At 44.3% G+C, this 14,337-nt stretch overlaps 1 pseudogene; it reads right to left on the bottom strand.

The window, feature by feature from the left end:
• Positions 1–1,574: 1,574 nt before the first annotated feature.
• LOC145396014 (uncharacterized) lies at positions 1,575–4,393 on the bottom strand (annotated as a pseudogene).
• Between the last annotated feature and the right edge of the window lie 9,944 nt (positions 4,394–14,337).

Genomic DNA, 14,337 nt, shown 5'->3' with positions numbered 1-14,337 from the left:
GTGTGTGGTATTTTAGGATACATTTTGGTTATTTTCAATGTACATATCGTAAATTTGACTTTATTTCCACATCATCCAGGAGGTAAAAGTCTTGGCGCGTTTTTTTTTTTTTTTTTTTTTTTTTTTTAAGAGATGTCCCCAAACAGGCTCCCAGGTCGGACTGGGTGTGTGTGAGTGTTGCCGCTCACGAGGGTTTAATGTTTTTTTTTTTTTTACTAAGAAATTGGCATATTTTTACTTATATTCCTGCACATTATTTTATAATCATAATTGTGACAGCCAATGAAAGTGACTACTTTTTTTTTTTAGCAACACTGTAAAATATTTATGCCACGTTCCTGTATTGTCGTATAAATATTATACACATAGTAACTTTGCTGTTCTTTCGTATATTATACTACACACATTACCATTGTATTCTCATGTATTTATCTTATTGTGATGCCTTTTACGTATATCAGAGCCTTTCACATCGCGGGTATGGAACACATGGCATCACTGTACAGAGGTTTGTGCCCCACCCAAACCGCCAGTTTAGAGTGGTACCATCAAAGTACTACTACTACTACTACTACACACCACCACCACTACCACCACCACCACCATTACCACGATAATTACTACTATTGTTATTATTACTACTACTACTGAGTGGTAGGTGAGGGCGCTCACCATCCACTCACTCGATGTAGTGCTGCTGTCGAATATCTGCCCTTTCCTCTCCTCCATCCTTCTTTCCTTCCATCCTCTTCTGTCTTCCTTTCCTTCATTCTTCCCTTGTCCTTCTGCCTACTGGTAACTTTACACTCCCTCTTCTGTCTTTCTTTCCTTCATTCTTTCCTCTTCCTTCTGCCTGTGGGTGACTCTACACTGAGTGACAAGCCAAATGGTTTCCTGTACACCAGGAAACCATTTACTATGCTGGGTGGTAACCATATAACCAAATTTTGGCACCAGGTGGTTTAGTGGGTAATTACTGCACTCCAATCGGATTGAGCCGGTGAAGGTTTATATCCAAGGGATGACTGGGGTTGATTGCTCATGTTATGCCACTCAGGGATGAGTGAAGCTGGTCACTCTCATCTTAAATGTCATGACCAACTTGCCTAGCCCCGGGTTCCTACGCTCCTCTGTGGGGCGACATAAGATTGGATGATGATGATGATGATGATTACTACTACTACTACTACTACTAATACTGCTGCTGCTACACAGTACCACCACCATTACTACTACTACTACTACTACTACCACCACCACCACCACTACTACTATTACTACTACTACTACTACTACCACCACCACCACCACTACTACTATTACTACTACTACTACTACTACAACTACTTTTTTTTTTTAATCACCTCCATCCATTGGGGAATTATATAGTGAAGATCAACACCAATCTTCCTAATACAGTTCACCATTTGGAGTTGTAATGTGAAGGTTAACACTAACCCTCATATTACAATCCGTTGGCCCCAAGCACGCCAACTGCTGTGGTTACCAACCATCTACTATTACTATTATTTTTTTATTTTATATTTATTGATATTACAGTGTAAATAAAGACATTAAACTATTGGGAGTCGCTGGTCTATGCGACTCTCGACCACTGTAGCTTCGTAATCCATACCCGCCAGAGAGACAGGCCTGAGGGCTGACGATCTTGTGCCCATGAGACATAGCAGAGCAGACCTCACGAGGGAGAATGACAGTCGACATCTCATCCAGGCCATAAGAAAACTCTGCGGTTGATGTTTCTTCTTGGAAAGAACCTCTGCCAGTCTCGAGTAGAATCTCACTGCCTCTCGACCCATCCCACCTGATGTTGTGAACACAAGGGGAGTGAATCGACCGTGGTCTACATGTTGGATCTTTTCTTGATAATTTCTATTTTTTTCTTGTTCATTCCTCTTGTGTGCAGCTTTGAGAGATAGTTCACGATGACACGCTGCCATGGGATTGAATATCCTGATATCAAAGAACGCCCTCTGCCCACGTGTCCAGAAACCTCGAGCACTGACATCCACTCTTGCATCATTTGATGTGTTTGCTGTTCTGTGGGTGAAGTGCTTGCCGTCCAGGGGTAGCAGAGCTGGCTCAATCATGACATCATGGCATATTTCCTGCAGCATTTTGGCAGTGAGGTCGCGTACTTCATCGTGTCGGATGCAAAGAAAGCCTCCCTTCTTGAATACCATTGCATGATTTGCATCAAAGCCAATGCCACAGGCACAGTGTTGAGGTAGGTTCTCTATTGGCCACCAATATCTCAAGGCTATGGTGTCAATAAATTCTTGTTTGTTGAAGTGGAAGCCTTTTGCCTTGAGAGACAGGATTGTGAGCCAGTTCGATGCCCCAACCTCCTGTGCAATTTCAACTCTTCTGCACTGGTCTGGTGTTAGATGTTCGATTATGTGCTGCAGCTGGTCTTTTTGTCTTATTTCACGCTCCTTGCTTATCTGTGTCTTTATGTCTTTCTGCCTTCGGTGGTCGATTTCACTCGTCTCAACCTGGGCGCAGATCTTCTGTGATAAGGATTCGGTGAGCCTGAGTGAAATTCTGTATTCATAACTTGCCACGGCTACTGGATTTATAATGCCAAGGCCTCCCATTCTGGGTGGTAGTGCTAGAAGGTCCCTCTCTTCTGTTGTGGGGATGTGGCCATTGGTTAGAGATGGGAGGAATGAATCCCTGATTGCATCCTCCAGTGGTTGTAGCAGCAACTCGATGTCTGGTATGGTCCTCATCACGAAGGTCCACTTGTGCTTTACACCATAGGTAAATGCATTGTATGCTGCATGGGGTTCTGTTTTTACGTGGCTGGATAGTGTATGAATTTCTTCTACCCATGTCTTTACCTTATCACTCACATATTTGTCTTTGAATTCCTTGGTTCCAATCACAGCCCTTAGATGCCTCTGACCTTCCTTGGTCACTATCACATTTGTGCCTCTAAATGCTTCCTGTGCATCTTGATAGTAAGCTGGTTTCACGATCAAGATGGACTTACTTGCATTAGGGTAGTAACCTATTTCAGGGCCATCAGATGTTACAAGGTCCCACCATTTCCTCACATCCTCAACCTTGCCAGCACCCGTGAGATCATCTGCATAGGCTACCTGTTTTACATTGGTGGCCTCGTATCTGATCTGTTGCTGCAGCACTGTCATCGCCAAGGCGTACATAGCCATGGCAACAGGGTCCCCCTGGGTAGTTCCTTCTGTGGACTGGATTACACCGACATCGTGAGCCGTTGTCTTACCCACAATATAGAGGTCTGATGGTTCTTTGTTGGTGTTTTCCACATATTGGGCAAATGCTGGGCATTTAACCTTGATATTGTGCAGCATTGCCTCCCGGTTGATGGAATTAAATGCATTTAAGGCATCAACTAATAATACTGCCTGACAGTCCACTTCCCCAGATATTTTCCTCATGGAGTGAACTGCTGCCTAACCTCCTGCCTGCTGGCCTGCACACACTTGGAGGTTGTCAACTGCCTGCTTCACATCATCTTTCACCACCTCCATGATGCATTTTCCTATAATCCGTCTTAAGACTTCACCCACCCCAATGGGCCTGCATCCAGGATTCTTATTAAGGGGGATTAGTCTGCAAGCCGTCAGTGCTTCTGTGTTATTGCACTGACTTGAAACCAGCTTCCCCGCCAGTGAGGCAATGGTGTTACAGAGGTCTGTTGCTGCCTCCCCAAACTTGATGTTACTGAGGATTACTCGCCAAGATTTTGCATCCAGGCCTGACGGTCCTGCCCCTCCCTGTGTATGCATTGCCTTCCGCCACACCATAGCTTCAGTTATCCTGTCATATATGAAGGGATTGGGAGGAGTGTAGTTGCACTTGCTTGTCGTGCAGTCGGGTGTTTTTCTTTTAGTTGTTGCATTGTTTTATCTGTCAGGTCAAGTACTCCGTTTGGTGATTCAGCTGACAGGGATCTTGTTGCCATCGAGACCTTCCCCTGTCTCATCTTGCTGCCAAAAATTCTTGCCACATCGTTGGTATTCTGATTTCTTCTGCCTCGGTTGTTTACTCTCATCTGCAAGGCCCTTGCTTCCTCAAGTTGATTGCCGATTTCACCTCTTTTCCATGTTTCAACCCGCCTTTGGATGACCTTAATATTTTCTGCAATGCTAGCTCTCGGACGGGTCTTGTTGAGGATGAGATGTGGTATTAGTGCAAGGACCTTAAGAGAGAATGAGGCAATGGGTGTGTTATTGTTGTAGATGCCTATCAGGCGAGTGGTTTCCTTGATCATGTCAGTTGTAGCATTGCATTTGGGAGGTTCAAAAAGGTTACTTGAGGACCATCCAACTATTTCATTATATGTGGTGTTCACCCAGGTTACTGCATTTTCTCCGGATTTGCCCATCCAGTATGTGGGACGACCTTCTTGCACAGACCTGTGAGGCTGTTCTGCTTCCTCGTTGTTTGTCACTACCGTTCTGAGGATGTATAATACCTGGATGATTCCCTCTTTCATGCACTCCTCTATGGTGATCTTCATCCTGAGTTTCATTTCTATTATTAACTTCATGATGTTCCTCACCCCCAACTTCACTACTATTCAGTTCCCCATGGTGATTTAAGCCACCCAGCACTTCCATATCTCTCGCATCTTGGCGTCCATCCCTATCCCTCACTTCATCACGGGATCTTTCACCACCACGCATGTCCGTGTGATCGTGAATATTGTCAGTGACCACCCCATCAATTTCCATGTCACCAATCTGTCGCCTGCCATGGTGAAAGCGGTCAAGTGCCGCTTCTGGTGGGCTGTGATTCCCTAACACATTCATACAGAAAAGTCCCATCCTACAGTATGTACACGGTGACCTATTTGTTACACATGAGCACCTGATACACTTATGCTGCCTACTGGAGCACTGACAACAATACTGTGGCATGGCCATGGTGTTAAAGTTTTTATACTGTGGTACAGTATTAATAATAATAACTATGGCTACTTTTTGTACTACTACTACTACTACTACTACTACTACTACTACTCCTACTACTACTACTACCACTACCGCTATTACTACTACTACTACTACTACTACCAGCGCCACCACAATTACTACTATTTTTGTAACTATTACTACCACCACCATCACCACCAGCAGCACTACTACTACCACTACTATTATTACCACTACTGCCACTACCAGTGAAGCAGAATCAAGTGATGTTGGTGCCTACTCAAGGAAGGGGGATCGCTCTACGAGTGGCGTGTTAATGGCTGTGGTGAAGTCAAGGTCGTGCGTCATACACCACACCATCTCCTGCGTCCACGTCGTGCCGCTGCGGGGAAACGTCATCACCACTACGTCATCTGGCCGAAACCTGGACAAGAAAAATGAAAATCGTAGGAAAAAAATCGTTTCATAAAAAAAAGATAAGAAAAAAAGAATGAGGTGACTGGCGCTGAGAGTTTCCTATCGACAAATTTTCAACTAAGAAAGAGAACGATGACAAGACTGTTTTATGCGTACAAAGTCGAGAATTCCTTAACCCAGCGTAACGTAATGGTAAACTGAAGTTCACTTACCTCTCTCCCCACGAAATTAGGAGAAACAAAGCACAACTAGACTGCGAGAGTGTAGCACAGCCCTCTTCCAATAAAGTACCCAGTTGTTGTGGGGCACTTTTATATAACCCGAAATCTTGATGGAATATCTTTAGGCTTACGTCTTACTTGAGGATTATTTTTTTTCTGTTTTGGACCTTCCAGACATGGCACGTAAAGAATAAAGAAGAAGAAGAAGAAGAGAGAGAGAGAGAGAGAGAGAGAGAGAGAGAGAGAGAGAGAGAGAAGGAGACAAACGCTCTGACATTTGAAGAACCACGTTAAAACTCAACTACATATTTACTGTAAAGAGTAAAGTTAGTCATCACTAGTCATATACTCTTTAGATCACTGATTCTTCTCCATCGCCAGAATTACAGTATGTCTTATTTTCTTAAACATCACGGTGGTAGGTAGGTGGTGGCGACCATCATCCACTCACCTAATGTAGTGCTGCTTACATACTCCTTCACCTTTATCATTCATTTTCTGTGCTTGCTGTCCTCTCTTCCTATTTCTCCCATCCTTCCTGTCACTTTTATTGTTACTCTTTCAACTTCAGGTGGCTCTAACCTGAGTGACAAGCCTAATGGTTTCCTTTAACCCAGGAAACCATTTACACTTCTGGGTGACAACCATATAATCAAATAATGAAGTGATGTGCTGCGTTCTATGGTATCCCTGTTAACTGGGTGGAGAGTGGATGCTTGCCTGCGGTTAATGGGTCTGCTCAACAACCTACACGTCACGGTGAATGAGGGTGGGGAGGGGGTAACGGATGGTGGATGTGGATTGGGGATGAACTGAAGGTGGAGTGGGGAAGATGGCAGGATCAATGATGAGGAAGATTTAGTCTGGATAATACCGCTTCGGGTGAGGTACATGAAGTAGGTCTAATTTTTTTTTTCTAAGCGCCCTCTCCGTGAGGCCTAGCAGTCCTTCAACGTATCATACACCTCCACATGTCACCACTTATGCGCCAACACCCACCGTCTATACTGAATACATGGTAAAGCCACCGTCTATACTGAATACATGGTAGAGCCACCGTCTATACTGAATACATGGTAGAGCCACCGTCTATACTGAATACATGGTAGAGCCACCGTCTATACTGAATACATGGTAGTGCTGTTGCATACAGGACTTGGTGTATTGGTTTTAGCAGGGGTGTTTTTACGACATATCGGCGGGTCTTATGGTTGACCAGTAAGTCTGCTTTAACGAAATTCATAGCCTTAAACAGTTCCCTGCAACCTCTCTCTCTCTCTCTCTCTCTCTCTCTCTCTCTCTCTCTCTCCTTGAATGTGTGTGTAAAGATCATCGACTTCCCTCCCCCACGTCTCTCTCTCTCTCTCTCTCTCTCTCTCTCTCTCTCTCTCTCTCTCTCTCTCTCTCTCTCTCTCTCTCTCCAATCAACTCACCTGAACTGGGCATATTTATCAAGGTACAATCTGCAGTGCGGTGGCAGGAGGTACCGCCCTGGTCCAACCTCCACCAGTCCCTTATCAAAAGATTTGAATTTCGTCTGTATTTCCTGCTGGATCTTCGGGTCCAAGGGGAAGGTCATCACGGGGCAGGAGTCTCCTTTTTCAGCCATTATTTAGCACTGTAAATGTAAATAAGAGTTTAAGTATGTGGGATATATTACAGGGAATAGCGCTGCACTTGAAATATATCTGGTGGTATCTTGTGCTTTGCAGGGACTGCTGTGTGTGACGATGTGGGCGTGAGTGTGTGGCACTGTGAGTAAGGAATGAAGAGAAGATGCAGGATGGTGTGGGCTTCAGCGTGTGTGAGTAGGGAATGAATAGATAATGCAGGATGGACGCTGGTAACGCTGTCAGTGGTGAGGGAGTGAGTGTGTGAGTAGGGAATGAATAGATGATGCAGGATGGACACTGGTAACGCTGCCGGTGGTGTGGGCGTCAGTGTGAGATATGAGTAAGATGGGAATAGATGATGCAGGATATGCCCTGATAACGCTGTCTGTGGTGAGGATGTGAGTGTGAGTAGGGAATGAACAAATGATGCAGGGACATATGATGGCGGAGGCGGTGGCTGAATCGGTAGGTAGGCTGCCTGCAGTCCTTATGAATCCAGGTTTGAATCCCGGCTGGGGCAGGGAACAGTTTAAGGATTTGTATTTCCTAAAAGCAGACTTTCTTGATCTAAAAATACCCCCGCTAATACCAATACATCAGTCCTGTATGAGACAGCCCTAGCATGTATTCACTAAGGATGGTGTGTGTTAGCGCCGAAGTGGTGACATGCGGAGGTGTAAGAGGACTACTGGGCCTTGGATAGGTCACTGCCCCCGAGAAATAGGCCCTGAAGCCTTTGCCCAGAGTTGGACTCCAAAAAAATAAATAAATAAATAAATAACGCTGTCTTCTGTTTGAGAGAGTGTGTGAGTGTGAGTTGTGAATGAACAGATGATGCAAGATGGACACTGATAACGCCGTCTGTGTTGTGGACGTAGGTGTGGCAGTGTGAGTAGCATATGAATAGAAGATGCAGGATGGACACTGATAACACCGACTGTGGTGTGGACGTAAGTGTGAGAGTGTGAATAGGGAATGAAAGAAATTGCAGGATACACACTGATATCGCTGTCTGTGGTAGGGGAGTGAGTGTGGCAGTGTGAGGAGAATATGAAGAGGATGCAAGATGGACACTGATAACGCTGCCTGTGGTGTGGGCCTAAGAGTGAGAGTGAGTAGGATATGAACAGAAGATGCAGGATGGACACTGATAACGTTGACACAGCCGTCCCCGCAACACACGAGAAATCACCCTGTGGAGTGGAAGACAAGCGCTACACATGTGCTCCCCTGCATGTCAAGTGTATATGTGTAATAGTGGAAATTTGACATGTGCAGCACTCGAAATTGCGGGCATTAGTTATTGTTGTTGGTGGGATGTAGGCTTGTTCTGTGTGTGTGTGTGTGTGTGTGTGTGTGTGTGTGTGTGTGTGTGTGTGTGTGTGTGTGTGTGTGTGTGTGTGTGTGTGTGTGTGTGTGTGTGTGTGTGTTTCTATCAGAATCTCTCTCTCTCTCTCTCTCTCTCTCTCTCTCTCTCTCTCTCTCTCTCTCTCTCCCATGTTAAGTAACCACATTTTCTTGCAACGACGTTGCATATGTCCCTCCTAGGGCAAGAGAATTTACCTTTTTAATAATATTTTCCACAGTATTAAAAATTTTGTAAATCCATGCATCACACACACACACACACACACACACACACACACACACACACACACACACACACACACACTTTTGATTTTGTACCAAAACATGTTGGAAAGTAGGTCTCTTCTTAAACAGGTGAAAGTTAATATTTTTGGTCCAGGGTTGCATATTATATCTCAGTTCATAATACTATGTTTGAGCAGAATAGCGCAACGAGCACGGTTACATGGCAAACTCAATATGACCTGGCCCTTTGACCTTGACCTTTAACCTAATGTTCTAAAAATCATTCTGGTCGTCTGGGCTACCCCTCAACATCCCCACCAAATTTTAAAATCGAGTAACAATTCATCGCTATCACAAGGTCGCAACTATTCTCAAGGCCGCCGTGAGAATGGTTTAGAGCCAAAGGGTGGAGTTACACTTGATGAACAAATGTAAATAAGCACTAGGGAATGTAGGTAGTGAGAATGTAAGGCCGATCTGGCGAGTATAATCTAATCTGAACGAGCTTAGATGAATGTTCGAATGGGTGCCGGAACATCATCTGTCCTTCAAGACTCCAAGGATGACAGCAATTGCAGTCTACTCAACTACCTTCTCTTCCCACGACACAATGGTAGTACGCGTGTGATTGCAGAGGGGATATTGTATTTATTTTTAGTGGCATTATTGATCCGTAACGCCTCTTCCTTTGCAAGTTATCCTGCATTTCTTGATATAATCTTGAAGGCAACTGGTGCAAACCATCTTATCACTGCTATCTTATTATTATTTTTTTTTTTTTGTGGGGCGAACAGTTTTACAGGCTTTTGGCCTTTGGTTCCTTCTTCCTTGCATAAAAATAGATGTATATAATACGCAGGTGTTAAGACGCACGAGTGATAGCTAGGTGGTAGTGGGAAAACTCAGGATAGATCGTGCATTTTCAGTTGTTAGTCAGAGGTGCCAGGTAGCCTGCTGTTGTGAGTGGATGTATTTTGTAAAGTTATGCGTGATTTTTTTTTTTTTTTTTGTCTCCCTATAATGTTTTATTTGGATGGCTGTTAAATTATGTACCACTCATATTTTTCAGTTTGCACGCTAAAGCATTTCGTGCCACTTATTGTAAGAAAAAACGCTGGAATATTTTAAATGGCTCCGACTTGGAACTGTTGCTGCTAGGAGTATCTAGAACGTCCGAGAAGATTATAACAGGATGGGGGAGTGAATAGAGGCGTGAGTTTACTTGTGGACTAGTGAAGTTAGTGTATCTCTGGCACTTGTGAAATTAGTTAAGTAGACAGTGTAATTACTTGGAAAATAAAGCCTTCGAACGTAAGAAGCTTATGTTATTACGACGCCTGAGTTGATCTTGTGTACATTGAAAAGCTGACCTTCAAGGAACAATTCACTGAGGGACGTCCATCCTATACAGAAGTACTGATGTTGGAGCCTGTGGCAGAGTGGGATGAGGACGTAACAAGTTGTGTCAGGAGTTGGGATAGAAAAGTGCTGTAGTGAGTCAAATCTTCGACATGGAGCCAGGAGATGTACAGACAAGAAGGCAAACTAGGCAGGAGGTGGCATTTCTGGCTGCAGTTGCGAAGTTACTGCAAGCACAAAATGAACAACTAAGAGCACAAAGTGAAGAACAGCAAGAACGACACGAATGGCTTCAAGAGACATTGTAGGAACAACAAAAAGAGTTACAACTGGTGATGCAGGAACAACAAGACACATTAAAGAGGGAACTGAAGGAAGAACAGCAACAGTTGAAGGAAGAAGTATACACTGAGCCACAGCAACAGAAGCGTGAGGTGAGCAATAACGTGATGGAGTGCAGACAGCATACAGATGACCAGTTGAAGATAATTAGTGGGAGAATTATTGAGATTGTAGAGAAATCTTGCACTGCTGAGCCTCAGGTTAGTGTGCAGGGAGCATATGTAAAAAATGGACAGTGTATGGTGAATCTTGATGAATCCCATGAATCTGAATGTAGCATTACAGGGCCGAAAGATTAGAAAGTAGAAGGTTTGAGTCCAACACTTAATTATAATGCCCCAGTTTTTAGTCCTTAAACCAGTGAAGTGGATAACTATAATGAGGGCCTAATTAAAAAGAAACCCTAGGAATGTGATGGTAAAGTATCTTTGGAAGCTATCGTGTGCAGTTTGAGTTACTTGAAGATCAGAACGGTTGGCATGATAGACAGAGGGCAATGCAGCTTGCTATTAGCCTCAAGGGTGCTGCAATGGAGATTCTTGGCCAGCTGTCACTGGAGGAGAGGACCAGTTATAATTCCTTAGTAGAAGTGCTACAGCAGATACAGGACCATGTGCCAGACTGAGGTTAACAGAGGGAGATTCCGGAACCATGAACAGCCTCGAGGAGAATCCCTTTAGCAGCTTGCTCATGACCTGGAGAGTATGGCACAAAAGGCGTACCCTGAAACAGCACCTAACGTGCTGGCTATTCTTCTAAAGGATTCGGTCATTTATGCCTTTGATAGTGATGAGTTGAAAGTGCAAGTGAAGCAGGCACAACAGACAAGCACGCGAAAAGCACTAGCCAGGCCTTTGGAATTTGAATCCTATGTCAGGTCCAGTACATCCAATTTGCAGGCAGGACATAGAGCAGGATTCAAGGCAAGAATGGGACAGGTACATCAAGCAGAGAAATTTGATGTAAGTTGCTGGTATTGTGAGAAGCCATGACATAGGTAAGCAGACTGCTACAAGTGGAAGAGGGAACAAAAGAAGATTAGAGGAGGTTGCTGGTTCTGCGAGAGGCCAGGACACAAGAAGGAAGATTGTTACAAAAGGAAGAAGGAGCAAGAACAGAAAAGTGCAGGTAAACCTACGATTCCAACACAAGAGTGTTGGACATATGGTGAGGTTTGACACTTCAGTTTTGATTTTTCAAAGAAGAAAAAGGAGGATAAGAAGCAGGTTGCAGAAGACAAGGAAAAAGTACAAGAAAATTAGTACAGGCTTGTGTTAAGGAGCAACACCTCAGAGAAAATGGAAGAGAAATATAACTGACAGTGTGGAAGCAGACGGAAGAACAGACAGCGAGAGATGCTCCCTGGTGATTGAATCAGCCTCAAAACAGGCTTTTGTGAGGCCTGATGTGGTATGTCATCGGTATCTGCCTGAGTCATCAGAACATTTGTGTGGCGATCTGGGCACAACACTGAACTGAAGGGACCCTTGAATATCCGGACTGAAGTAGCAGGGCAAGAGGAGATGCTTCTAATCTACATGGCCAACATGGAGGATCCTTGCCTTCCTGGTCTGGGCTATCTGATGTCCATGGGATGTGACTTGGACCTCTTCTCCAAGAAGCTTAAGGTCTGAGGTAATTGGGTTCCCGTCATGGCAATGAAACACACCAGGTCTGGTGGCGAGGTGAGGGCACTGCACACTACAATGATATCCCAAGCTCAGAACTGTTGCTCCACTGTAAGGTGAGTGGCTCTTTTCTCAGCTGTCTAGTAAAAGTGCAGCCTGATGGACGGTGCAAGACGAAGACTGGAGTGATGGTAGGGAGGATTTGGTGAAACAGGTGCAGGTGAAGTGCCAGTTGTGATGGCCAATTTCTCCCATGAGACAGAGATCAACGATGGAGAAATAGTGGGACTGTGCCAGGCAGTGTACCCTGAGTGGGATCAGTGGAAGGCCTGCAAAGGGAGTGTGGTCAAAGAAGAAGGAAATTTGCCAGACTACTTACAAGACCTGTTTTCAAGGAGTTCCCAGTGTCTTGAAGACTCGCAAGCCCTGCAATTAAGGGCTCTGCTATACTCAGTCCAAGCTGGTTTGAAGGTAAGTGCTCCGCCTCTGGGATTTGACGTCAAAATCGCTCCACCTACAGTCCACTATGATTGGCTGGTGGGGTGACAGGCACGTACACACACACACACACACACACACACACACACACACACACACACACACACACACACACACACACACACACACACACACACACACACACACACACACACACACACACATTTCAGACTGAATCAAATTGTGTCTTGCCCTGACTCAGTGTTCTCACCATCTTATTTATACTCTGTACAATATCCACGATAAACAATGTAATCTCTCTCTCTCTCTCTCTCTCTCTCTCTCTCTCTCTCTCTCTCTCTCGATAGGGTTATCAGCTCTATGAAGTACGTAAGATATTGATTTACAGCATGGACCTCGATAACCATTTTCATTGTCCTTCCTCTCTCTCTCTCTCTCTCTCTCTCTCTCTCTCTCTCTCTCTCTCTCTCTCTCTTATCGCTGTCAGCTCAATCCTATTGAGCTGATATGGGCACAGGTAAAGACTGAGATAAGAATGCAAAACTCGAACACTGATCAAACACTGCGCAGGGTGAAGCATTTAACAAAGGCCACGATTGAAAAGATGACGAAAGAGAACTGGCAAAGGTGTATTGCACATACAAAGGAAGTTGAGGAAGAATACAGAGACAGTGATGTAGTGTTTAACCATTTGTTTGAGAACTTTACCATCAATGTGCAAGAGACCAGCAGTGAAAAGAATGAGTGAGCAGTGGACATATCGTGATGTGGGTCATGTGTGTGTGTGTGTCTGTGTGTGTGGGTGTGGGTGTGGGTGTGGGTGTGGGTGTGTGGGTGTGGGTGTGTGGGTGTGTGTATGTGTGTGTGTGTGTGTGTGTGTGTGTGTGTGTGTGTGTGTGTGTGTGTGTGTGTGTGTGTGTGTGTGTGTGTGTGTGTGTGTGTGAGAGAGAGAGAGAGAGAGAGAGAGAGAGAGAGAGACTGTAAATGCGATTTTTAATGTATGAGTTTTGTTATATTTATTTATGCAATTATTTCATGTCTTCCCTCAAGGGTCTCAATATTGTGTAGCAAAAATATATGTGTTCTAAGAAAACTTCTTTATGTGATGCTTATGTATTTTTTTCTCCTTTAACTGATTAAATTATTTCTGTATTGAGTTCTTTTCCAATTTTCCCACTGAAGACAGACACAGCCAATACAAATCATTCAGAAAATTATTTTAGTTCCAGTGAAGAATTTATTGAGGGTATTTACATTTAATATATGAAGAAAATAAAGGATACGGCGCAGCGGATGATGCAGGGCGTGTCTTGTGACCTCAGTTGACTCGAATGAGAGAGAGAGAGTAAATGCGATTTTTAATGTATGATTTTTGTTATATTTATTGATGCAATTATTTTAAGAAGTCTTACTGCAAAATGAGACAAATCCCTCGTGCCGGCCTTTATACGGTGACCCGACACAGGCAGGGAGGGAGGGAAGGTCAGAGGAAGCGAGGCATGGCCACCCGGTGACCTTGGGTGAGGTTTGATGAGGAGAGAGAGAGAGAGAGAGAGAGAGGAAGGACAATGAAAATGGTTATCGAGGTCGATGCTGTAAATCAATATTTTACCTACTTCATAGAGTTGATAACCCTATCGAGAGAGAGAGAGAGAGAGAGAGAGAGAGAGAGAGAGATTACATTGTTTATCGTCGATAATGTCTATATATCTATTGCCAGACGTCCCAATCCCGTTTGGGGTGGCCACAAACAAATCGCCTC

The sequence above is a fragment of the Coenobita brevimanus genome, chromosome 34, assembly GCF_032717465.1.
Source record: "Coenobita brevimanus isolate Jiangsu-jjx chromosome 34, ASM3271746v2, whole genome shotgun sequence".
In the NCBI taxonomy this organism is placed as follows: domain Eukaryota; kingdom Metazoa; phylum Arthropoda; class Malacostraca; order Decapoda; family Coenobitidae; genus Coenobita; species Coenobita brevimanus.
Note: the sequence above shows the minus strand (reverse complement) of the source record. Positions and strands in the feature narration are given on the sequence as shown.